Source organism: Alosa pseudoharengus, unplaced genomic scaffold, assembly GCF_046254945.1.
Source record: "Alosa pseudoharengus isolate Yale_2024_CS ecotype anadromous, Long Island Sound unplaced genomic scaffold, YU_APseudo_1.1 YU_APseudo_1.1_scf_5, whole genome shotgun sequence".
Lineage (NCBI taxonomy): Eukaryota > Metazoa > Chordata > Actinopteri > Clupeiformes > Clupeidae > Alosa > Alosa pseudoharengus.
The window spans coordinates 9,802,656-9,827,941 of record NW_027468837.1 but is presented as its reverse complement, the minus strand read 5'-3'; the positions used below and the strand labels follow the sequence as shown (position 1 = coordinate 9,827,941).

General features: G+C 44.2%; 1 protein-coding gene across 6 annotated transcripts in view; it reads right to left on the bottom strand.

Annotated features, from left to right (window-relative positions):
* foxp1b (forkhead box P1b) overlaps positions 1 to 23,510 on the bottom strand; it is a 170,590-nt gene extending 147,080 nt beyond the window's left edge. For 3 of the 6 annotated variants that reach the window (XM_076267973.1, XM_076267974.1, XM_076267975.1), the window contains exons 1-2: positions 23,145 to 23,510; positions 8,471 to 8,586 (exon numbers count right to left, since the gene is read on the bottom strand). The gene's annotated coding sequence lies outside the window, so the exon portion shown is untranslated. The remainder of the gene's footprint in view (positions 1 to 8,470; positions 8,587 to 23,144) is intronic. The other 3 variants (XM_076267979.1, XM_076267980.1, XM_076267978.1) reach the window with 3 other exon arrangements.
* Between the last annotated feature and the right edge of the window lie 1,776 nt (positions 23,511 to 25,286).

The following is a 25,286-nucleotide window of genomic DNA, read 5'->3' as shown; positions in this document are numbered from 1 at the left end:
GCTCCTGCAAGCTTGTGGGGCCACTTGTATCATGGCCACTTTGAAGTGCGGCGCACTAAAATTAATGCGTCCCAACCCAAACCCCCTTAAGACAATTACTGCAGACCAGTCCACACACACACACACACACCCAACATAATTTCCCCCCGAATCCGCCTCAACAGAAGAGACTACAGTCAGCACACATTTTGATCAGAGCAAAAAAAAAGGCCTCCTCTCGAGTTAAGTTCCACATTTGCGGTGGGGGAAAAGCGGTCAGCACAATCCTTGAACCATTTAGACAAGTGATCCATGAACGCAAAGCTGATCCAGTGTCTCCCTGCATTTTTCAGCCTCATTAAGGCTATTAACCTTATATACTCGCCAGGAGATTTTAATGTCAGCTAACAAGAGCCGATTCGCTCATTTGCTCCAAGACTTTTTTTTCCCACTCTTCCTCCCATTTTTGTCAACGAAAAAAAAAAAGCCTCCTCTGATGTGTCAGACACAAAGAGCCTCAGTGGCAGACACACTTAGTTATGCCGAACTCTTCAGCTCAGTGCCTTTGGCACCGAAAATAAAAACAACCAGGAGCTACGGATGCTCTAGCGATGAGGAAAGAGTTCACTATGGAGAGAGAGAGAGAAAGAGAAAGAGAGAGAGAGAGAAGAAATGTCTTCTTGAGAATAACTCTGGTGTTGTGTGTTCATTAACGTTCACTAAGATACACACTGAAAAACCCATCAGTGGCAAGTTTCAGGTTTTTAGTGAAATCAACATATATAAAAAAACATACGGTATGGTGAGAAAAGGATATTCATCAAGGGAACATCAGAGGCAGAATCCTGCCTCAAAGCGAGCGACAGATAGCCTGAATCCCTGTGTTGCATATTTGATATGTGATACCTCATATCTGATGGATGTTTTAGTCATGTGGCCTTTGATGAGATAAGTGAACATGGATTTAAGATTTAAACATATAGCCATAAGCTGTAAAAGCAGTATGCCCTTATCCTGTATTGCAGGTGAAACATATATAGATGCAAAAATGTGCGTGGGTGTTTTACGGGTGGGTGTGATACTTTATGTCGTACAAAATCACACCCGTCCTGAAAGCAGACAAAGCCTACTCTAACACACACTGAGAGCTTTCTGAAGGCAACCTGAGGTGCAGGAAAAGGTAATTATACTGTAACAAGAAGACCCAGGAGACTGGCACAATTCAAGGTCTGCAGCACCTTTCTTTCCATTCGTCTTCTCACTAAAGAGAGAATTCACACACTCTGTCTCTCTTTTAGTCACTCTTGCTTTCACAACTCCCTGTTCAACACACATACACATGAACACACACAATCACAAACACACACACACACACACACACACACACACACACACACACACACACACACACACACACACGTACAAACTTGCTGGCCTTTCCACTTGGCGTCCCAGTGACCCGTGCTGACCTTGAGTGTAACTCCCGAGGCGGAGACCGGAAGGTGTGCTGAGTGAGTGCTGGGGAAGGCGGGGGGGGGGTCTGCACCCCCCAGACCTGTTACACAATGCAACCGGCTGACCAGCAGCCTCTGCAAGCACCACACTGCCCTGGCTGCCTGATCACACCTCAAAACATCAAACCTGAGGAGTGGACGAGGGGATGGGGGTGTTGGGGGGGTGTGTGGTAGCAAATAGGTACAGAAAGAGAGAGGGAGGGAGGGAGGGAGGGAGGGAAGGAGGGAAGGAGGTTCACATCCTCCCTGAAACCGCATCCTGAGCGTGCATCACCGCGCCACACTGTAAATAAATACTCTCTCCTCGCAGCGCTTCCGTCAACTGTCACTGCCTCGCCTCCAATCACCTTCAAGTCCAAACAGGAAAACATAGCCGGGGGGTGGGGGGTGGTGGTGAGGTGAGGGGGGGCAGATGGGAGATATGAGCTTTAATTTGCTTCTGGCTGCAGCTTTTTTCCCTCTCCCCCTTTGTCCACCTCCGCAGCGGTGTTTCCTATTCTCCTGTCGGGCTGGCTGTGGAGGAGGAGGCTTATGTCCCGCTGCACCCCCCCCCCACACACACACACACACACACCCGACACACAAACACATACATACACAATTCACCCCACCCCCCACCCCGCTTCTTCCTGTCACCCGACAGCAGCACGCCGGCCAGGACTCACGTTCGACGATAATGCCAGGAAGTCACCAATAGGTACTGCCGCGGTCGCATCGACACCCGACACAGGCTGTGCCTCCCCTAACGAGACTAGAGAGGGAGAGAGAGGGAGAGAGAGAGAGAGAGAGAGAGAGAGAGAGAAAGACAGAAAAAGAGGGAGCGCTACCTGCTAATCCCCTTGGCAACTATCAGAGGAGATGCCGCAGAGCATCAGAGGCGAAGCAGCAGAGCGTGACAGAGCAACAAGTGAAACATGGCAACCTGGCAGTCCCCAAATTGGGCTGATTGTTACGACTTCAGAGAGCCGCGTGTTCGTGATCTCTTTATCAGCGCAGGTATCAGGCGCTGGAGCAGCTCGAGGGAAAATAACATCTGCTGAATTCTGTGCCCACTTAAGACAAGGCAGCCCAGGCATGGAAATGAGATACCCCCAACACTGAATACAGCCATTGGAATGTCATGATGATAAAAGCTCAAAATGAATTCAACTAAATTTCCGAATGATTTTCTTTTCCATCTCTTAACTGATCTGTCATTATATCTCTACCAAGGGCCAAACGGTCTCTTTAAGGTCATCTTATCTTAAACACACAGTTGAATAAGGAGGTGATCTTAACAAGCTCTACCTGCTTTGTAACAACACCAGGGATTTATATAGAGCCGTAGATGCACAAACGCTGGCTCCCCTGGACAAGAACGGAGTCAAAAGATGTCCCCAAAAACGATGAGTGATAAATTATACAGCATGATTACATGCTTATCCTACGGAGAGCCATAAAATCCAGCCCGGACGCCCAGTGCCCGCCACTGTCCCCTTCCTGCCTGGCCTGCCTCTGGGCGCTGTAGCTCAGGCGTGCAGCTCCTGAAGCACTCCCTCTATTGTCCATTACACTTCAATGAGTGGCGCTGATAATTAGCCACAGCTGCTGACTTCGACCCTATCAGTGTACTGCCTGGACAAACTGCTGCCCACCAGCCTTGGGGAAAAGAGAATAATAATAATGATTTGGTCTGATCAGGCAAGAATTATTGTGGAATGACTACGGACATATGTGTGTGTGTGAGAGAGAAGGAGAGAGTTCACCGGAGCGACAAAGATGTTGAACCGGTGAACTCTCTCCCTCTCACACTGGATTCGGTCCTCTCCCATCGATGCACTAGATGTGACCCGCAGTAGCGCGGAGGTACATTTGTTTTTCATATGTGTGTGTGTGTGTGTGTGTGTGTGTGTGTGTGTGGGGGCTGACTACTGACGTGTGTCTCTGTGTGTGTGTGTGTGTGTGTGTGTGTGTGTGTGTGTGTGTGTGTGTGTGTGTGTGTGTGTGTATGTGTGTATGTGAGAGAGAGAGAGAGAAACATGACAATGAGCGAGAATGAGAGAAAGGGTGAGAGGTGAAGCAGAGGATAGTTGCAGACAAAACCAAAAAAACGTTTTGTTTCGTTTGACGGTTATTGTTGAAGAAAGAAAAGTGAAATCATTTAAAGAAATGGCATTTGATTGTTCTCGTGCTCTCCCACCACCACGGAACTGTGGGATTTGAACTTGATTCACCCAGCAGAGTGGAGACACACAATCGAGAACAGAAAACTTGTGGGGGTGGATCTCCAACTGTAGATCGGTCACCTCGTCTAGAAGAAAACGTCGAGCAACAAACACCAGCCGAAGTCACGACACCACAACTCCAAAGATTCCAGCAGTATCAGAAATTAGCCTTGTCCACATAAAATGTCAACTGAAGTGAGGGCTCTAAAAGGTGTCAAGTGAAGGACTTTGTGGGAGTTCATTCATCGTAAGAACCCACTGGGGAGTTATTTTGTTCTGTGAAACAGAAAAGGTGGAGCTCATTAGGTTCATTGAATGATCTGATGAGCTTGTGTGGAGGGAGAGCTGAGGCATTAGCGGAGTTAGCGGTAGCAGTGGTGGTGGGTGGTGAACAGAGGGGTCCGTACGCTGAGCATCTGCTGAAGAGGCCCCGACGCTGTGCACTCACCCAAACGCATAGCAGCTGCAGCAGCAAGAGGCTGCAGCGTCCGTCGCCTGGCCAGCGCCTCAGGAGGAGGCGAGCCTGCGTGGAGTGGAGACTATTTAAAGGCCAATCGCTTACTGCCCACGCCTTCAGCACAGCACAGTGTGTGTGTGTGTGTGTGTGTGTGTGTGTGTGTGTGTGTGTGTGTGTGTGTGTGTGTGTGTGTGTGTGAGAGAGAGAGAGAGAGAGAGAGAGAGAGGCAGATGGACCATGAGTGAGAGGAGAGGATATGTGAACAGTGGGCTAAAGGGGATGGGGGGGATTACAGTCTTAAGGACCCTTGGCTGTTGTTAAATGTTACGGCGCCTCCAGTTCAAAGGCATAAATAAGCAGCACAAATAAGGCTGAAACACACACACACACACACACACACACAGACACACACGCCACCCTGTTCCTCAAGCACACTGCTGCACTTTTCTGCACAGCTGACTAATGGCAGATAATTGAACAATTACAGCAATTTGCTTTGTCTATCAGTCAGCATCTAATTTGCCATGCCCACATGCATTCTGCTCCTTCCTCGGGCACGAGCCCCTCGTCGTCGTTCACACCACCACAAACGCAAACATATGCATCCCAGGGACATGATAATTGAAAGGGACCGAGGCGAAGTTCAACTTGTTAAGGGGAGGATGTTTGTGGATGAGGGAAGGTCTGGCGGTCCTTCATTAGCGGGCAGGGTCGCAGGCGGAGGGTGAGTGAGCGGGTTGGGTGGGTTTTGCCCTCTCCGAGCGGCGGGGAAGGAAATGGAGGAGCTTTTGCTTTTATTGTTGCTTCAAATTAACCCCGTGCTCGGCGGGAGCACGGCCGCGGTGACCTCTCCCTTTAGCGAAATACATCTCCCGCTCGCCTCTGTCAACAATGCTGCATAATGATGGCAGAGGGCATTTAATTGGGGGGAGGGGTGACAAACACACACACATACACAAACTGGGCGCACAAACAGACACACATGCACAAACACACTAAACACACACACACACCTGAGAAGAGTGATTAAACTGATGGCGACCTCACTCAGAAGACTCCTGTCAAAACTGGACAGGCACTCTAGTGCTTCAGCCATCACACTTTCGCAGTGTAAAAAGCGAGGACATTGGTGGAGGTTGTGTAGGTATCTTCAATACTTAACCATTGTAGATTAGTATGACTAGTGCATTCAGAGCCGAGACGTCTAGACTGTGGTTTCTATTCCACTCACAGTAATGACAGAATATTCCACAGCATTACTTAGCATTACTGAATGACTTAATATTCTCATGCAGGTCCTCAAAAAGAAACTGTGAGAACACCAAAAGCAGAAGCACAGGGGAATAAACAACGGCCACCCTGTCTCCGCACAAAGACACCTCTGTGTTTTCTTTCCCGACTTTGTGGCCTCTGATATATGTCCCGTTCCCCGGCCCAGACAGACGATGTGAGAGCGAGGACTTGCCCGCTGGGGAACTGTGGAGGGTGGGAGGGGCCCGCCCTGACCCCGTGGCCTCGTGGCCCAGAAGCATGAGGCCGTCGTGGGCCTGCTCCAGGGGAGGAGGAGGCTGGGGGGACGCTTGACCTGGAAATCCTGCCTCTCCGTCCCCACCCATGCACATAGAGACGCGACAGAGGAGGAGCGGGGAGAGGAGGGGAGGGACATAAGAGGAAATAGCCCAAAGACACACACACACACACACACACACACACACACACACACACACAGAGAGAATCTGCTGGTCCTCTCCTTCATATCTGCAGTGAACTTCAAGGGATTAGGAGATCTTCTGAGCGCCCCCCACCGCCCACACAGACACACACACACACACACACACACACACACACCACCCTCTCCATCACCCCCCCCCACCACCACCACCACCACCCCATCTCAAACCTCCCCATTGTCCCCTAACTCTTCTGTGTATGAAAAATGATTATGAAGATGCACAGACATTAAATATCTTACCCGGGGCACAAAGGAAGCTAGTGGCATAACCAGCGGGCAAATGCACAATCAGCAGTTGAGACGGCGTAGCACAGCGCGGGGGGAGAAAACACACACTAATGCCGCTTTTCATGGCACAGATCAATGACTCAAGCCATTGCCCACAGAGCCCACAAATGGGCCGTTAAGTGCAGTGGCACAGAGAGCAACATGCCCCCTGTTCAGCAACCCACTCCACTATGTGTCTATGTCTCTCTCTCTCTCTCTCTCTCTCTCTCTCTCTCACTCTCTCTCTCTCCATTTATATCAAAACAGGCTGAAGAGCCCCCACAATGCACTGCCACAAAATAACAACTGTCACCTTCAGCAGAATTCATTAAACCAATGCTAATGTTGTCTTGTCCTAATGTAATTTTTATAATTGAAATTTAATTCTGCTTCAATATTTAGGAGGGAGCGGGGAGAGAGATTTTTAATTGACGTTAGTAGTAATTAATTGCCGGCAAGCGCAAGGCTTTTTTAACGCGGGGGAACTTAACAAAAAAAAAAAAAAAAAACGAAACCTGACACTGAGATTGGGACAGCGAGTGGGGCGAGCATGAGAGGTGCCTGCTGGGACGGTTTCATCATCACGGCCGCCCCTCCTGCTGATGCGTCGGGGTCGGGTGGGGAGGGGGCGGAGGGGGACATAGTGTGGGGTGGTGCGCGATAAACTCCTCTTCGCAGTCGGAGATTTAATTGCACACAGATTCCATTACCTCTGCACAAATGTCACGTTCGCTTCTGATCAGGGCCGTGGCATGGGGCTGCCAGCGTGGCTGGCACGGTGCCAAGCTCGGGTGCAGAAAAGCGCTCGCCCAATCGCGACGCGCTTGGCTGACAGCACACAAGGAAGGGCGGAGGGGGGACTGTGGCGGTGACGGTGGCAGGTTGCTGAATGACAATGATGTAGAAATGACATGCAAAACAGCCGCATGTGCTGTTAACTGAGAGAGAGCGGAGCTAGTGATATGTTCTGAAACAGACAATGAGGTCAAAGTGATCTACAACAGCTTCACACCCTTCGCGTGAAACCCACATAACTATTTACGGGCGGCGTTTAATAAACGCACTGGCAAACGCGTGTTAATCATCATGAACACGTGTTGGAGAGCTATTGTGGTTCATTTGGTTTTAAAAATATTACACCTTCATAATCAGGGGTGTAGTGGGCGTTGGACGCGGGGGAACGCCATCCCCCACTTCTTGGAGCATTGTTTTGAGCATTTTAATATGCATTTATTAATATAACAAGTGTTGTTACCAGTGATAACAACGCATCACGCAAACATCTCCAATTAGGCCTCTTTGTCATAAAATTCGTTACAAGAATGACCATCATGCTGTAGCACTCCACCATGCGTAAAGACATTAAAAACTACGCAGCTCGTCATTCCGCGTTACCCGAAAGTAGCTAGAAAGTGGCTAGAAAACCATAGATTATACAACTGCCTGTATCCGAGTCTAGCAAGCATCTTCATGGCCCACTGTTGCAATTCCTTCGTTTGTGTTTTGCAGAAAGCAGGTAGGCTAATCCAGTGGTCAAAATGACACGATAAGCATGTGTGAGTAATAGCCTACGAGTGATTTTTATCGAGGGAGCTCCAATATAAGTGATAAGGCTATTTAACCATAAGTAATGACCCAACGGTGAACCTTAGGGAAAACTTACGATTGGTGTAGCTACTTTCATCCAAACAAAAACTTTTCAAATGACTGGCACTTGCCTGCCCAATGTTCTTTCTGTTATTTTTTTTGTTTTGTTTTATTGGCTGTGCACCTCTGCATTTTAATCATTCGCAATGACATTCATGACACCCCCTCAAATTGAGCTACACTGCCCACACAGTGTGTTGAATGCGTGTAAATCCTGCTTGTGCTATTGTTATTGCCATGGTTTATGTGTGGTAATGAATGAAGCCTTGGCCTTACTCACCGATGTATGTGGAGGTGCGAGTGTGACAATTTTTGCAATGATGTCATTAAAATAGCGTCCCCCCCACTTTAAAAATCCCCACTACACCACTGTTCATAATAGAGAGAATAGAATAGAAACTATTGCATCTAGTGGTCAATAACAATAGTAGGAGACTTTTTTTTTTATGTAAGTGTTTATCAAGGCAAGTCAATATTAATTTCTGTATTTCCACGATAAATTCCATTTCCATATATAGAAATATATCAAATAATATATTTCATCATTCATTCAAAATTATTTTTAAAATTATTTACATACCGTATCACACATTTACGTGCTGAATTTACACAATTCACCTTTTCAAAATGTTATTTATTAAAGTTTGTTCAGACACTTTTAAGTACCTACCTTCTATCACTCGCTCTGAGGAGACTGACACTCCATTCTGCCAGTGAGAATTCAGCTGAGCGCCACGGAGGGCTGGACCATGAGGAGGTGAACGGGCGGAGGCAGCTCTGGCGTCACTACAGAAAGAACCCAAAGATAGCCATCAGAGGAATACATACAGGAATCCACATCATACCAACAGGTGGGGAAAACACCTATAGAACCGTACACAACCCACGTAAACAGGAATAGTAACCTGAGAGGAAGAAAAACAATAAAAACACACACAACACACACAAACGTGATTTTAACCGCTATCACCACAGTCTGGATGGGTGACACATTCGTTCCAGTGGTTAATACCATGGTGTAGTACCCATTTTGTAAAACAAAACTGAGATTGTGATATTTACTATCGGCTCTCAGAATCTGTTACCAATCAGTAGTAATGATGGCGGAAAAGTGTCAGCCAAAAAAAGAGAGAAAGGTCAGGCTCCTGGACCTCGTCCAGAAATAAACTCACTCAGAAAGTGACTCAGAGACATTGCTGTGCTCCAAATCTGACTGTAAAATGGCCCAAGCTGCGGCCAAATTTTAAACTATTCATGTCACCATGACAAATCTGTCTACATGTCAGCAAAAGCATATCTGAGACTGTGCAGACACATACAAAGTTTGGTGGGGATCACTGAAAACGTGCTTGAGACACACTCATTTCCATGACAGGGGATCGGCTACAATGAATAAAGATCATACAATTAAATGTTTTCATTGGAACATTTCGAAAACTATTTGCATGGACAATCAACTCATACAACAACAGATTTTGCTCTGAAGCAAAACAGTCAACAGCCTTTTGGCATACGTGGAACACATGGCAACCATTACGGGACATTGGGAGTGCAAAGCCTTAAGATGTGGCTGTGAATTAGTGAACGTTTCCCAAGCTCTGACATCGGTCTGCAGACTGGGGTGTAATGAGTGCGAAGAGTGCTGTCGCAAGTTGCTGAGTGTCAAACCGCCACTCGCCAGCGGGGTCAGCGTGTGTGTCAGCATGTGTGTGTGTGTGTGTGTGTGAGTGTGCACATGTGTGTACCAGTACGTCTACCAGTGACCAAATATAACTGCAACTGTGCCGCAGCAGCACCAAAGGCCTAAAACCAGACACAACAAACTGTAGAGCCGACAACCAGGCTAGTCATGATTCATGCGTGTGTGGAATTCAGGCGAGGGCGACCAACCCTACCCCCCTCAGGAGGCCGCTTCCACAAACCCGTCCGCATTCTTCACTTCGCCCCCCCCCCCCCCCCCCCCCATCCCCCGAGATAAGACCCCACTGATTAGCCGGCTACGTGCCTGTCATTACTCAAAAAAATATGTTGATCCCCACGGAGTGCTCTGTCCCTTCACATTCACAGCCACGACGCCGACCCCAAGCGCTGCTCCACACAGACAGCCGCTCCGCACTCGGGATCGGGATCGGGTTCGGGAGGGGGGGGGGGGGGGGGGGGGGACTGGAATACCGACAGCCGATGGGTGTCGTAGGTACATTTGTCAACAGAGAGGCCCTTTTGGACGTTTTTAACAGCCGCCTCCGTGCTTATACGTCCACTGGGCCGCTGTGGCTTTGATAGGGCAGCTTGGCCCTTGGTTAAGGTTCGGGGGGCTGCGGGCCCTTTTTGCATACCAGCTGCTCAACTCCACACCCTTCAACGTCTGCGAACATGTGGTTTTAATCCCGGCTTTTCACACAAATTGCAATCCTTGTCAGTTTCAAAAGAAACCAGTTACCAGCCACTTTAAAGCCGTTTGTTAATTGCCACTTGTTTGTGTGTCAAGTTTCCAGCCCCTCTGGAGCAAAAAATAAAAAATATTTCATAATGCTCGTGTTGGAAGTAGCACCAAGTCAAACACTCATTTCTTTTTTTTCTTCTTTTTTTGCAGCATTGAGCTCAAAACAAAAATGTCAACAGGGTGGGGGTTTTCCCCTGCAAACAGCGACTCGAGTACAGTGAATAATAAAAAGACAGAAAAAAAGATCAGTTTCGTTCCTAATCAACAGGCCCCTTTTCAGCTCTCTTTCTCACTCACTTGTACACACACACACACACACACACACACACACACACGCACACACGCACTTCATGGCAGCGACAGAGATTATATCACAAGGAAACTCGACGACGGTGCAAATGAACTGGTCGCTCCTTCTCAAACTGCGCGGGTTGGGCTCGCTTTGTGCCAGGGCCTTGGCTCTTCCTCCGAGTGGAAACGGCCACAGCGCCGGATCAACGGCCTTGACCCGTTTTTAGTCGCACCACTCCCCGCACCTCATCTGAGGCAGTGTCAGGCCGACGGGACACTCTGGCTGACCCGAGCGGGTCGGTACAATTATAAGAGAGTGGTCTTTCAGCGCGGATGGCCGCTTGACCCGGCAGTGCAAGGAAGACAGGCGAGGAAGAAGAGAGGAGAGAGAAGAAAAAAAAATACACCCCATGATTTAAACCCCTCCCCAAGACGTGCTGACAAGGTTACAAGGTCAACGGAGACATTAACGGGTCAGTGTGTGGCCCACTTGGGAACAATTACTCCCGGTCACAGTTAAGTGGACACTTGATTGAACACGATGGAGGCAGGACACACATCCCACAGATAACAATCCCCAGAGTCATTTAGGATAAAAAGCCCTTGTGATACTGCCTTTATGGACAAAATTCATCTTCCTTTTTCCCTTTTAAAAGAATGTGAGAGTGTGATGGAGAGCTATTCTCTAGGCTTGGATGTGACTAGGCATTAACATTTTCCTGAGCAACCCATCAGGCACACAAGAGCAGCCGCAAGGTGAGATGGGAAAGACAAACAAGAAAAGGAGATGACTTTAGGTTGGAACCTATCTGCACTGTGGCACGCCGCTTGTATTCTCTTAGTAACCAAGTCTTTACAAAGGCAGCAGTGGAAAGAAAATAACTAAGACTACTAAAATACTACACTAAATACTAAAATACTACACTAAATACTACACAATCAGAGTCTAAACAGAGCTGACTAGAAAACTCTCTGCAGCCTAATATTACCTTAGAAAAGGCTAAAAAGCATGGCACCAACTATGAAATCGTTCATGCGTCTAAGCATTAAGCATTTTTTTTAAATGGTTGCAATGTGGTATGTGATGCATACCACATTGCAACCATGACCCATGCTTTGCGAAAACAATCCGCTTGCAGATGTCGCAGCATGGGAATCATAACCAACTCAGAATGTGAGATTTCAAAGTGAGTCAGCACAAGCCTGCATCTGAAACAGGTCAGTGATTCTGTCTGGCACAAGGGCGCACAAGGACTCCGAGGACGGCTCCAGATTTGTGTTCTCATGTTCTTTCTGATTAGGTACAATTAGGTTGGTGCTATTGTTTCATTCTCAGAGAAGTTGAACACTAATGACCTTTTACCCACTGACACCATTGGATACACTACTGAAGTGATCTCATCTCGTGTGCCGCGAGTCAGGCCTAAGTGAGAACCACTCATTAGGAAATCTGATTCAACAAAGGTTACATTAAAATGCATTTAGCATTACTTCTACAGAGGTAGTCTCACTTTTTAAGCACTTCCTAACGGCCAAAGTGCTTAAAAAGATATGATTCCCAGGAAAGGAAAAATAATAGGTGATCTCAGAGGTTTCCGGTCCATGTGGGTGTGTGTTGCTTATCAATTTTCGAGCACATTTTTTTGTCCATTAGCATGAGCCGTGTATTGGGTTCATGCATTGTGTTGTGCATTGTTTACTTATGCGTTCTGCCGTAGAAAATCATTCCCACATTGGCCTTCCTCCGCTGCCTGCCCCAGTAGCAGCTGTGGACTGTTAGAGGCAGCAGCCGCCACAGTTCACTTCACCGGCAGAAATCGAGACGGCTAGAGAGAGAGGGGGAGAGAGAGAAAGAAAGAGAGGGAGAGGAGGGGAAAAGAGAGAGAGACAGAGAGAGAGAGAGAAGGGGGGGGGGGCACAGCTGCACCAAATGAAGATGGGTGTAAAAGTATGGCAGATGGTAAAAGAGAAGCCAGGAGAGAGAAGGAGTGCGAAAGAAGAAAGGCCAAAGAAAAAACAACAAGTAGGCTATAGGAGACCACTTCAGTGCAGTCTTCCTCACACACACACACACACACACACACACACACACACACACACACACACTGAAAAGAAAACACAACAGAGCAAAACTCTAAAAATAGGTTCTCTCTCCTTTAAAGAGGAGCTACACTAACACAGAAGAACCACTTGCTCCAGAGCCCCGCTCACCTACCCAACCACTAAAACAAAACCCTAAACAGCACACCAGACGAGGTGAGACAAGCAGAGAGCTGAGCTGAGAGCTTCCTTCTCCCCATGTACACACACACACACACACACACACACACACACACAGGCAGGCAGACACACACAGGCAGACACACACACACACACACACAGGCAGACACACACACACACACACACGCAGACACACACACACACACACACGCAGAGGCATCCAGGAAGCGCCGCGCGTTCAGGAGCGGAGGAAGCAGCGTGCTGCGGCGGTGGAAGTCTCCGCTTGCTTTTCTTACTTCTCCCGTGTCTTTGCTCATTAGCTGGGCTGTCTTCCAATTCATTTAGGGACCCCCATGAGAAACACTCTTCCCCCGGAACCTACCGGAATGACACAACATTGCCACCATTTGCATATGCAAAACACACTGAGCAACAGGCTCCGCTGCTCAATTGACCTATTGCTTGTTGTGGTAGCAGAGTTATTCCCGGGGACGATTTTGTAACCAAGTGGGCGTCATGTGAATACCATCTGGGTACCACTTATTTAAAGCTGGCACTAGTCCCGTGGCAGGCACCCTGGCAATGAGGAGGAAAGGAATAAATTGCATCATTTACTTAACATCCATTTGCCGTTGTGCCCGTTAAAAACCCATGACTAAATAATTTGGTTATTTCTGCTGCCAGTTACCACTGTCAGCCAAATTGCATGGTATACGTGACAAATAAAGGAGACCAAAAAAAACTGCGAAGCTGTCAAAGGACTGATAACGCAGTAGCCAACATGTTTGCCATATTTTACGCCCACCATTGAGAGTCACTTGATGTCCATCTCTGTCCATTCACACGAAGCACTCCTCACAATTTAACACAATGCAATCCTAACCAGAGAGAGAGAAAGAGAAAGAGAGAGACCGCATGGCAATTGGACCAACACAGGCCCTTTTTCATCTTAGTCACCACTGGGGAGTGGTGAGGCTCGCTAATTGTGCGAGAGCCGAGAGATAGGGTGGGGAGAGCAGGCGTGCCTCCACATCAAAAGCCACCTGAAACATTCACCAGGTGCGACCCGCACAGCTGGGCCACTTGACGGAGACGGAGCTGTGTGCTGAGTGCCCTTAAACAACAAGCCCCCATTTTCTGCTTCATGATCAGGACGTCAGCACAGCTCAGCTGCCTTACACAACAAAACCCCAAAACACTCGGCCCCCATTTTCTGCTTTATGAGTTGCGTTGCACAGGTCAGCTTATCTTAGCTGCCTCTGCTCTCCTTCACAAATGACTAAGGTAGAGAGAAGAAGCAACATGTATGATTCACATACAATCCCTATCTGATATCCATCCACAAGTGTGTGCTGTCGAAACAACAAGTGTGTTCCAACAACGCAAACATCAAGTGTGTGTTCCAACAACGCAAACATTTAGTCATTGAGAGAGCCAACTTGCAACTGTGGAAACCATCACTATGAACCCTATTCTGTTCTCACTTGATGCACAATGCCAGCTTGGGCCTCATGACCACTTCATAAGACCTACAAAGGTTGCACCAGACTACCTTGTGACATGACTGTCATGAATACACAGAGATATGCACAGTGTGCCATTTCATTTCGGCCTGGACATTAAACTTCAAGAATATTTTCACATTTACAGATGTTTACCATCAGTGACAAAAAGCTTTCAGAACCGCTGTTTGACTTGAAAAATAGATCACGTCATTCTTTTGAGTTCCTTTAAACTCTGTGACGAACGTTCATAACATATTACAAGCTATATGTGGTTGTACATGCTACAAGTACATAAATGTGTCATATTCCATATAGAAGGCATTAACAAATGAGTGCATAAACTAAAGTATGCTATCAATTTCAGTTGATGTGGAGAGGAGTTCACCTGCATAAAAATGATCAGACTATCTCCGCAAAAGAGATTATGTTTGCACACACAGGGTATTTTTTATGAAACATGATGGTGGGATTGAGCATATGGAGCAGGGAAGATTTGGGCCAATTTTGGATCCCATCTAGATTTCCAGGCATGTTGGGTGGACAAAGGTGGTTTCTGAAATGGAGCTGAAAAGACTTGTGTGAACGTTTTGCGATAAAAATGCAATAAAGTGAATGTAGTCTAAATGCTAACTGTTCATATTGAAACTTCGGTGGCCAATAAAAGGTACAGTATACCGGAGAATATACAATTCAAATATTCTGACAACAATCTGAATTGGGGAAGCCCACAACCCATAATCTGTACAGAATTCACTGTCAAAGCAATGTTCTTGTTAATTGGCTGGATGGATGGATGGATGGATGGATGGATGGATGGATGGATGGATGGATGGATGGATGGATGGATGGATGGATGGATGGATGGATGGATGGATGGATGGATGGATGGATGGATGGATGGATGGATGGATGGATGGATGGATGGATGGATGGATAGATAGATAGATAGATAGATACTTTATTGATCCCCAAGGGGAAATAAAGTATCTATCTATCTATCTATCTATCTATCTATCTATCTATCTTAAAGTGTCAGTGGAATAGTGGATGTGCAACACTTTAAGATGCACAAATTACATTACATTACATTTAGCAGACACTTCTTGACCAAAGTGACTTACATATGTCAGCTATATGACAGCACAAATGTCCAGATGTGTCAAAAGCCATTAAATGCGTAGATTTGGCTAAATGGGAAAGAATATATTGAACCTCTGTAGGCAATAGGCATTTGCCGATGTTTTCATGAACAATCATCTATCAGCTGACCATTTTCATAGTGGAGCATCAGTGTTTTGAATAATGGGTAGGTCATTATCTTGAGGTGATTATGGACCTGTGGACTAGCTGATCATTCTGTTGTGAAAAGGGCTAATAATGAGTCAGAAACCTGCCTACTGGCAGTAGGATGTCTCCCTGTTTCTAAGTCTTAAACAGTCAGGTTGGCTTCATTCTGTGTGTGATCATTAGACTCTCCCATTAGGCGCACGGGTAAATATATCAAATAAACAAGCAACAACCAGTCAATTAAAAGCTGTCAGTTTCAGCAGGGATCAAAACGAAGAGGGAGATCTTTAATGTGTGGTTTTTATTATGTTGAAGGCACAACATAAATGTGCGCACACACACACACCCGCGCACACGCACACACGCACGCACGCAGTATGCTGAACTTCAAAAGAAGTTTCATCAGTTGTGGGCCCTTTGAATTCACGCTGAGATTCAATTGAAAAATGCATCAATTTGCAAAATAATTAGTACACAAGTGCTGATAAGGTCATTAATATGCACAACAGCTTCCTTATTAAACACGTTTTAATTGTGAACATATTATATCGCTACCGACAGGGTGCAATCCCATAGTTCCCAGGGAGGGAACTTAAAACAAGAAGCTCAGCAACAGAGAAATGATTGTTTGTCTCAGAAGACAGAGAGCAACACACACACACGCACACGCACACACACACACAGTCAACAATATTAGTGTTGAAGCTCCTCCTGCTATGCCCCCACCCCAACAGTGCCCCATGCCAGCACCACTCAATCACAGTAGGCCCAGTGAAGTCCTGGCTCTGATCTATCCTGAGTGGCAGCTCCAAGCTATAGCGATCCACGAACCACCACACACACCCCATACATACACACACGCATATACACACACGCACACGCATATAAAAAAAGACGAAGAGGAAGGAAGAGGAGGAAGAAGAAGAGAGGCAAGATCAAAGGGGAGCAACTTCCCTCCCAGCCGTGGCGATGTGATGGAGAAGCTGGGCCTGCCATGTTCCACGTCTTGTCAGGGAGGCGCACCACTGGAGGAGATCCTGCCAGGGCAACAACCCAAGGCTGTAGAATCCACCGAGGTGCTGCAGCTTATCTACCGAATCACCTAGTTAGGCTTCATTAATGTCTTCTGGGTCAGAGGGGGCGAGAGCGGACCGTTTAATAGGGTTTGTCTACTCATGTGAAGAGCTGGCCTAGATGGCTTAATACAAAACAATGGTCAAAACATGGCAAACTTGACCAGTATACATTTTAATGTATCTACTCATCAGATACACTCAAGGGGACGGTTTCCTGTGCATGGCTTCAGGACTGGGCGAAAAGAAAATTTCATTGCGATTTCCGTTGAGAAAAGGCTAGGTTTAATCCATATAAAACTAGAATCTGGAGTTTGCTGTTATTTATTTGGAATTATTTGCACTATCCTTCAACAGCTTGCTTCAAACAGCAAATAGCATCCCTAGATACAGACAGATACTACTGCAAGATTAAAGAGGCAGTCGCTTTATCATTATGATAACTTACACTTGTAGCGTTTTGTAGAAGAAGAAATCCCATTGAGCTAAGGTCTTGATGATTCGTGACATTTACACAATGGAAATATGGGCTATACTGGGCCCACTAAGATCTTGCAAAGGTTTGTTGTGACTGTTGTGGCCAAAGGAGATTTTCAAAAATTGCAGTTAAAATTGTTTTGTTCTGTTATGCAATTGTTATATGTTAATAATAACACAATTGCAATCTGTACACCGCAGAAAGTCTGCCTTTTTTTTCCAGTTATCAGAGAACAGTGCAATCTTTGAATTTGTGAAATCACAAGAACATTTGTGAAATCTGATTCAGAAGGCTTACTTGCATCCATAGCGGTTGCTTGCTTTGTTAACCTACCTAATCTGGCAACATGTTGAAGGATGTTGAAATCCGACCTGCGTGATCGGGAAATTGGCAATAGGTGGCGCAAATAGGCCAAAACATCAATCAAATATGAACAAAGTTTGCGAGTGGTGAATACAATACAACAGAAGCTGCCATCTACATTGGCCTTACCTTAATTGCCGGAGGCAGGCTTATAAACATCTTTCCAAATCATTGTTTTGAGGTTTTTTTCCAGATACGTGGGAAACGCTTAAAATGTCAATGAGCAAACCTCACTGAGTGTTGTTATGAATCTTCCCGTCAGGGTTTGCTAACCACAGAGCTCATTTACCTGAGAAGGTAGAAGCCACAAAGACTGGTAAACTAAGACTATTTTGTTTTATTTATCGTTTTGTTTTTTGTTTGTTTTGTTTTAATGTGACTTTGGGTATTGACAATAATTTGATTATAAATTAATCTAGTCATTACAAACAGAAAAAAATAATGACTGACTAAAGACTCACTTAAGAATGAAGTGATTGATTTTTAAGCCATTTCAAACTACCCTTTTAGCTGGTCCACAGCAAAATATTTTGCAGACCGAGAGAACATTTGCTGGTTACTTTCAGATTTCAGTATGAAAAAAGGCAGACATGTTTCAAATCACAAAATGAGTCAGGTCTAGAGTCTTTAGCATTCTTTAGAACATGGACTCAAACAGCCCTGCAGTCCTACAGTAACTCTACATGAACAATAAAGTAGTCTTTCTGTTCACCTTCAAGTTGCAGGTAAAATCAGAAAGAAACTTGTGAGCTGTGTAAATCCACCCCCATCACAAATCAATGGTCCCAGTAATCTCCATTACCCACATCCTCCTACTAACAACTGCTCATGTTCCTCATCAAATGGAAATGGTTACACAAGCTACTGATTGTTGTCTGTGATGTAACTGGCAACGAATCGAGCAATATGTCAGTAAAGCAGACTAGGCTAATATTTCTAGTGTTTCTCCAACTATAGGCTACCTGAATGAATGCAGGATCAAGCTTGAAATAACATAGGCTATATCCAGTAAAGACAAAATTAACACAGCTGAATTATTGTTGACTCTTTTTCACACGGGGGGGGGGGGGGTCTTCCTGATATGATTCAATTCATAATTAATTTTCGATGGGGAAAAAAATCAGTGTCATTTCATAAATATTGCACATTATTTTATAATTAAGGAGAGTTCAGCACAATACGACACAATGCCGGATTAAAACTGGGTGGTGTTGCCACAGCCACAACCAGTGTCGTCCAAAAGTCATCATATTGCAACTTATAAGGGGCCTTTGCATGCAGTATTGAATGCAAGTCATAGATAATGCTATGGACACAATATAAATCAGCCACATGCCTAGCTCTTGACACTGTCCACACATTCCATATGTATGCTAGCATGTCAAATCTGATCTTCCACCATAGATGCATCAACAACTGATGCCTAACTAAAGTTATTTGGGAAACCACTCAGATTCTGTGTCAGCTGTTGGCAAAACAGTTGGTTGGAGAGGATCAGAGACAATTGCACCATTTAAACTTTTTTACAGTGGAAACTAATCTGGCCCATGATCAGGCTACATCTGAAAAATGACCAAATGACGAGGATTCAGGATTTTTTCTATATAAAGGTCCACAATCATTATGCCAAACACTGGCAGTTGTCATGGACAGACAAGCAATGGTAAAGAAAGGACAAGCTAATGAGGACAGAGGACGAGGTATGAATTTCATACATTTCCAGAATTCAATAGTATTTCACAACAGTTTCACACAAACTTGTCCCAGTCCGAAAACATATACTTTCCCCCCATATGCTCACTCAGGGGCACTTCTTAACTTGTCCAGATATGGGCTTTTAATGTTTCTGTAAATAGGTCTATTTATTCTCTATTCCTTATTCACTTTGATCTCTTCTAAATGCTGACTACAACAGTTTTGCACAAAACATCCTATGCCCCACTGTGTCTGTGCTTGTACACACGGTAAATAAACTCTTTTGAATATTAAATCCATAAAAACAAATTTACATTGAAATTTATTTGCATTTTGCAAACACAGAATGAGATGCATTTGGATTTGCTTCCATTAAGAATGTAAGAGTGCACGTTTTTTTCTTTTTGTTTTAACTCAACAACAACCAACAGGTTAATACAAGGTTAATACAGCAGGAACACATAATTTCTATCACAACTCTGGAAAGAAACAAGACAGAAAGTGAATTACTAGTGAATCAGTTTGAATTACTTAAATACATTTTTAAAGTTGTAACATTTAGCTAATGTAATACAGGACAGAATTATACAATGTGAAAAGGAAGGAATCATGAATCATGACATGAATCAGTGTTTTCAATTTAGTTTCCCATTTTTGTTCAAGATAAGCATCCATACAACCTAGTGCATTTTCAATCAAAGTAGCAGAAAACACTTGGACTTATGCATCTTCTGGTTTTAAAAGACTTCTAATGACTATTTCCTGGTATTTAGCTCAATGTGTCTATTAGTCCCCAACTGTAATTACACATGTACATTACAGCATGAAATAATTTGCTTGCATGCATTCACTTTCAGAATAAGTTGCTCATATGACTACGTGACTAGTGTGTTCCTACCCAACTATAATGCATGCATTCACTTTCAGAATAAGTTGCTCATATGACTACGTGACTAGTGTGTTCCTACCCAACTATAATATATATATATATTATACTAAGTAATAAACTATTAACTAGTAAATATGTTCCAAGATACTTTGTGCAACATAGCAGCATTGTCTATTGAAATATGCCCTTCTGTTTAAATACTCAGTGTGCCGTGGGCAATCAGTGTTGTACATGGGGACTGATTAATAGCTGAGTATCACAAGGTAGTAGAGACGCAGAGGAGCACTACTCGCACTCTCCTCTCCATGGCGACAGGAGAAGACACGGCTCAGATCTCACCTGCGGCTGACCACTCCTTAACCAATGACCTGTCTGTTTGTCATGGGGCGCACAGTGTGAAGGCACACGGCGCTGAGAGACAACATCTGCCCGATCATGCCGCTGGAGAAAGGACACAACAACCTCCATCTCTCAAAGAGACCACTGGCTCAACACAATGCCACAAACTCACACTAACAATGCATGACTGATAACCTCTTTTGTGGATTTGTTTTTTACATTAATTAAATTCTACTTTACCCTGGATTTTTTTTGTTCTGTAAATATAATTTCAGAAACTTGAATTGGTTATTTGTTCTGTTGTATCTGTTTTGATTTTAGAAATCAAATGGCATTGCATTGTTAAATATATTTGTCCAAAACTCTACATCAGGTAAAGTTCAAACAGATTCCATAAAGTTGCATGACCAGAACATTAAGACTGTGAAGCTATTAATAGCCACACAGAATATTTTTGCCAAGAAAACAAGCTCATACACAAAGCTGTACACTATTTTATATAGCCAAATAATTACAACTTCAGGCCAAAAAGGTAATAAAACACTAGGCTAAATGTATTTCAAGTAGTGTTTCACTGCATGATAAGGGACTGAATACATCACTTGCCCTAACGGTTCTTGCAACAACAAAAAGCTGTGAGGACTCACTGATGCATTGCTATGCTTGCCATTACTTGAATAATCAGGAGGAGCAGCAAACTGGGGCTGGGGCTGGGCCTGAGGTAAAGTTAAACACCAGGCATGGAGAGTTTCAAAGAAAGTTCACCCTGTTCTTTTAAACCTGGGTCAGCATTTGCGAAGGTCCATTTCTGCATAAGTGAGCACACAAACCCCGACGCCTGTTCAAATAGTCTGCAGCCTCTCTCTCTCTCCCAGGCAGCTCATGACAACAGCCCAGCAGCGCTGCTGTTTGATCTCCAGTGTTTTCCTTAATCTGGGTTGTCAAGGTTCGCTTGTTGGAGGCTGTTTACTTTACTTCTCTGACAAAAAAGTGTTTTTCCCCCCTCAGACAATGACTGGCCTAATCCAAAGACCGAGGAAAAAGTGAGCTCTGCCACTGCTAACTGTTAAAGCTGCAGTAGCCTTTTTTTTTTATTTTCAGCATAATTGTGAAGGGCAACAATGGAAAAAGTGTGACGTTCAGATAGCCTACTATAGGTCCCAGGAAATGTGCCACCATGTGCATGTGTCTATATGCATCTAAACCCTTTATTTGTGAAGAATTATCACCTGCACCATAGTTGCAAGGTGGATTGGATGGAAAATTGATTTCAGAAGAGACATGAAAGGGAAAAGGCTTTTACAACATAGGTCACATGCAGATTTATGGTTGTAACTATCCCGTTTACTCTGGTTAAGAGGGATATGGAATATTAATATATTAGAAGATAGGCCTACTGCTAATGTTATATGGTAGCTCCAACACTAGGGTTTCCCGGTTTTTCTGTTTATGTTAACTAGGCCTAAGCATAATAATCTGCAAAACATTTTGTTGACGCTCTAATATCCATTCCAATGTCTCTGCAAACATTCTTACAAAAATACAACAATTTAAGTGTCCGCAATCTCGTCCTAATGAAGTTGCAAATTAATTTATTCTGATGAAATCTGGCAATCTGTACGCAGTAGCCTAGTTCATAGCCTAAATCAGACATTGCTTGGCAATATTAAACAAACTTTTAAGTTAAGTCTAACCTTTGTTATCATTTGCAAAAAACTGTAACGACAATGTATTAGATTGAAAAAGCATGTTTCAAGAAAAAAATGCGATAACATTTATGGCTAAAAGTTCCCCAGAACAGTCTGAAGGTCGCCTCACAGGAAAGCTGTAACTGTAATCTTGTCTAAATAGCAACATTTGCGTGGAAACCATAAACAACAGGCACAGAATGTGGAACTCTGCGAATGAATCGTGTTGCAATCGCTACATAAACTACATGACTAAAGAGCGGTTTCCGAAGATGATTTGCGTGTTAATGGTAAATTACGAGATTCGCACGTAGGTAAAAGTTTAAACAAAAATTTATTTTGTTTCACACTTACATTCCAGATCATATAAAACAACATACGAACAATGATGTGTCTTACTTTCTTTCCCAAAGCAAAACCATATTCTATCATTAATAGAATATAGGCATAAGGGGAAAAAAACATAAATCGTACACATTTTGCAATCCCTGCTCATTATGCTGTCAGTAATGTGGTGTTTGCCGATGTTTGTGGTGCAGGACAACACGTGGGACCAGCCACTAATCCCTGGTTATGGTCCCAAAAAATCGGGTATGAAACTTTTCTACTTAGCCCAGATTGCACTCAGCCCAGATCTTCAGTTTCAAACTTGCAACACACGTTTTAAAACAAATGCATGCTTATCTGTGTGGAAGTATCCGTTTCCACATCGTCTGGACACTGTTTTAACACTTCATCAAGATATGGACCCAAGAGAGATGCGAGAGCAACAACTTGCTAGCTAACGAGCTAGCTAACTTTCAGAAAAGTAGCAATGAGTCGCGGCGTGTCTGTTTTTCCCGAATCACTGGCCGATTGGAATAAAATACCGCGACCGAACAGACCACTGCAGAAGACACCTGACATGAATTCCTCCTGCCCGCAGTTAATTGGGTTGTTGTTGTTTATTACTCTGTTTCACCATAAGAAACAATAACCGAAAACATTGTGTTAACAAAGACAAAACTCCATGTGCATGTGCACAAACAAGGATGCATCAAGAGTAAAAAAGCAAGAGAGCATGGTCAACTTACCGGAATTCGGTTGTGGCTGATAATCGCAGCGAGCGCAATTCTAGTCTTGAAATAATCAACTATACGTGCGATCTTGTATACCAAGAAAGCATGCAACAACGACAGTAAATACTAACAATATTACTCCGCTCGGGGAACTAACTCTTGGTGCGAAACAAGAGATCCCCGCTGTATTCACGGAGGGATTCTACGGTTTCACACCACCTTCTGTCTGGAATATGAGGGGCGATCCTTCTGATGTTATTACACTTTAATGCGCCTTGAAAGAAAAAGGGAATCGCGGATTTGGATGTTTGTTATTTTTTGTGTTCCAAGTCCGCATGACGTCATATCCACCTGCTGGGGTAAACAACATTCATTGCAGATCTTCATTGAACATCTAAAAGAAAAGTAGGAACGGATTTAGCGCATGCCTGACCAGTTAGTTTCGAAAAATGCGACGTGCAGAAATGGCCGGCAAAAAAAGTATTATTTCAAACGTGGAAGTGGCAGGGTTAGGATAATTAGAGCTCAGGCAAACGGGGCTCTTTTTCCCCCTTTTCTGCACTTTGTCAAATGAATCGGAGCAAGTTCGGAAGGTGAAAGTTCAGGAGAAGGACAAATCCTTATGCCAGCAAGTCAAGTTGTCAGTAAGAATGAATGTCCTCCTGGTTCAATCAGTGTTTGTGTAAAGTGGTGCATTAGCTCAACTTCTTAAATGTGAAGGATGCAATGTTCTTCATAGGCTATAGTCTGTATGACAACCTAATCAAACGAATAATGGCAATGGTTTAATTATAGTCGATGGTTTAAGCCCTTATTATAGGCTACACATTTTGGAAGTTTAAATCAGCCCAACGTTTTTTCTCTCCCTTAAATATGATCACATGTCGCTGAAACAGTAGGCTGAGATTTTTTTTACAGGTTACAGCAGCCATAGCCTAGCCGTGTTGTAGACTAGGCAACCTCCACTTACAAAAATAGGCCTACACAGTTAAAGAACAGTGCACGTTTATTGATTAAGTAGCCTGTTTTTTCCGGGGGGGGGGGGGGGGTTACTTTTAGTAATAAATTATTGAAATATGGATGAAAAATCTCGAGAACAGGAACTCCTAATCTGTATCAAAAGCTATTAAATTTAATGTGATTTCAAGTTGTTGTCCTTGATCAAGGTCTGTTGAGCACAGGACATTTCATTATAGTCTACGAGAAAATAATTGTATCGATGGTTGTAGCTTATTCACATTGGCTGCAGCTTAGTGTCCCTGTGGTTTTGAGTGCTGAAAATTCCATTCCTTTAGTACATAGCGACACCTGCCGGACGTTTTCTCACAATCGCTGTAAGGTGTCACATCTGTCTCAAAATTTGAAAAACTCCAATTTGCCATTTGAAAACTTAACAATGTAATTTTCTGCTTGTAGACATCAAGGCCACATTCATTAGCCATCCCTTACTGCATTGTAGTTATACCAGTCATTGTAGTTTTTTCCCCCTAGTTCAGAATTGCATGATCTAGGCCTAGAGAAAACGCTGTGTGTGATCCCTAAATAACTTCAGGCAAATTCAACTGAATCGGGCCTCTCTGAAAGCATTTCTTAGGCTATGTTAGGAGCAAAAGGGACAAACAAAAAAACAAAAACAAAGCTTAATAGAAATATCACATCATTATGTAAACATGAAAAATATCAATCTTATCTTAACAGCTCACATTGCAAATTTGATTTTCACAGTAATGTGCATTCCTCATTCAGAATCCCCAGAGTGACACTAATTCAAATACACATTTAAAAGACAATTAAACGGCCTACAAAGTTCACCACTTCACAAAGAGCGAGCTGATCCATATTTGTGTACTGGTGTAGTAAGCCATGTGGAGTCGAAGACAAAAGTGTTTTTGTCTTGCTTGTTTTGACATCTTGTTATGTGCCGAAGCCGATGCTCCATGGATTTTGGCTTGGCTTGATAGAGTGCCGCTTTAAAACAAATTAATTGAGGATTACTATCAGTTATGTAACACCCTCTCCATATGCACTCATGCACACAACAAAGTAATTAGCTTTCTGTTAATTAGGTAATTAAGCAAATGAAAAGAATCCACTCTCCATTTCCAAAGGGGATGGCTTTCAAATGATGTTCTCCCCTGCTGCAGAGAGCATGGTAAG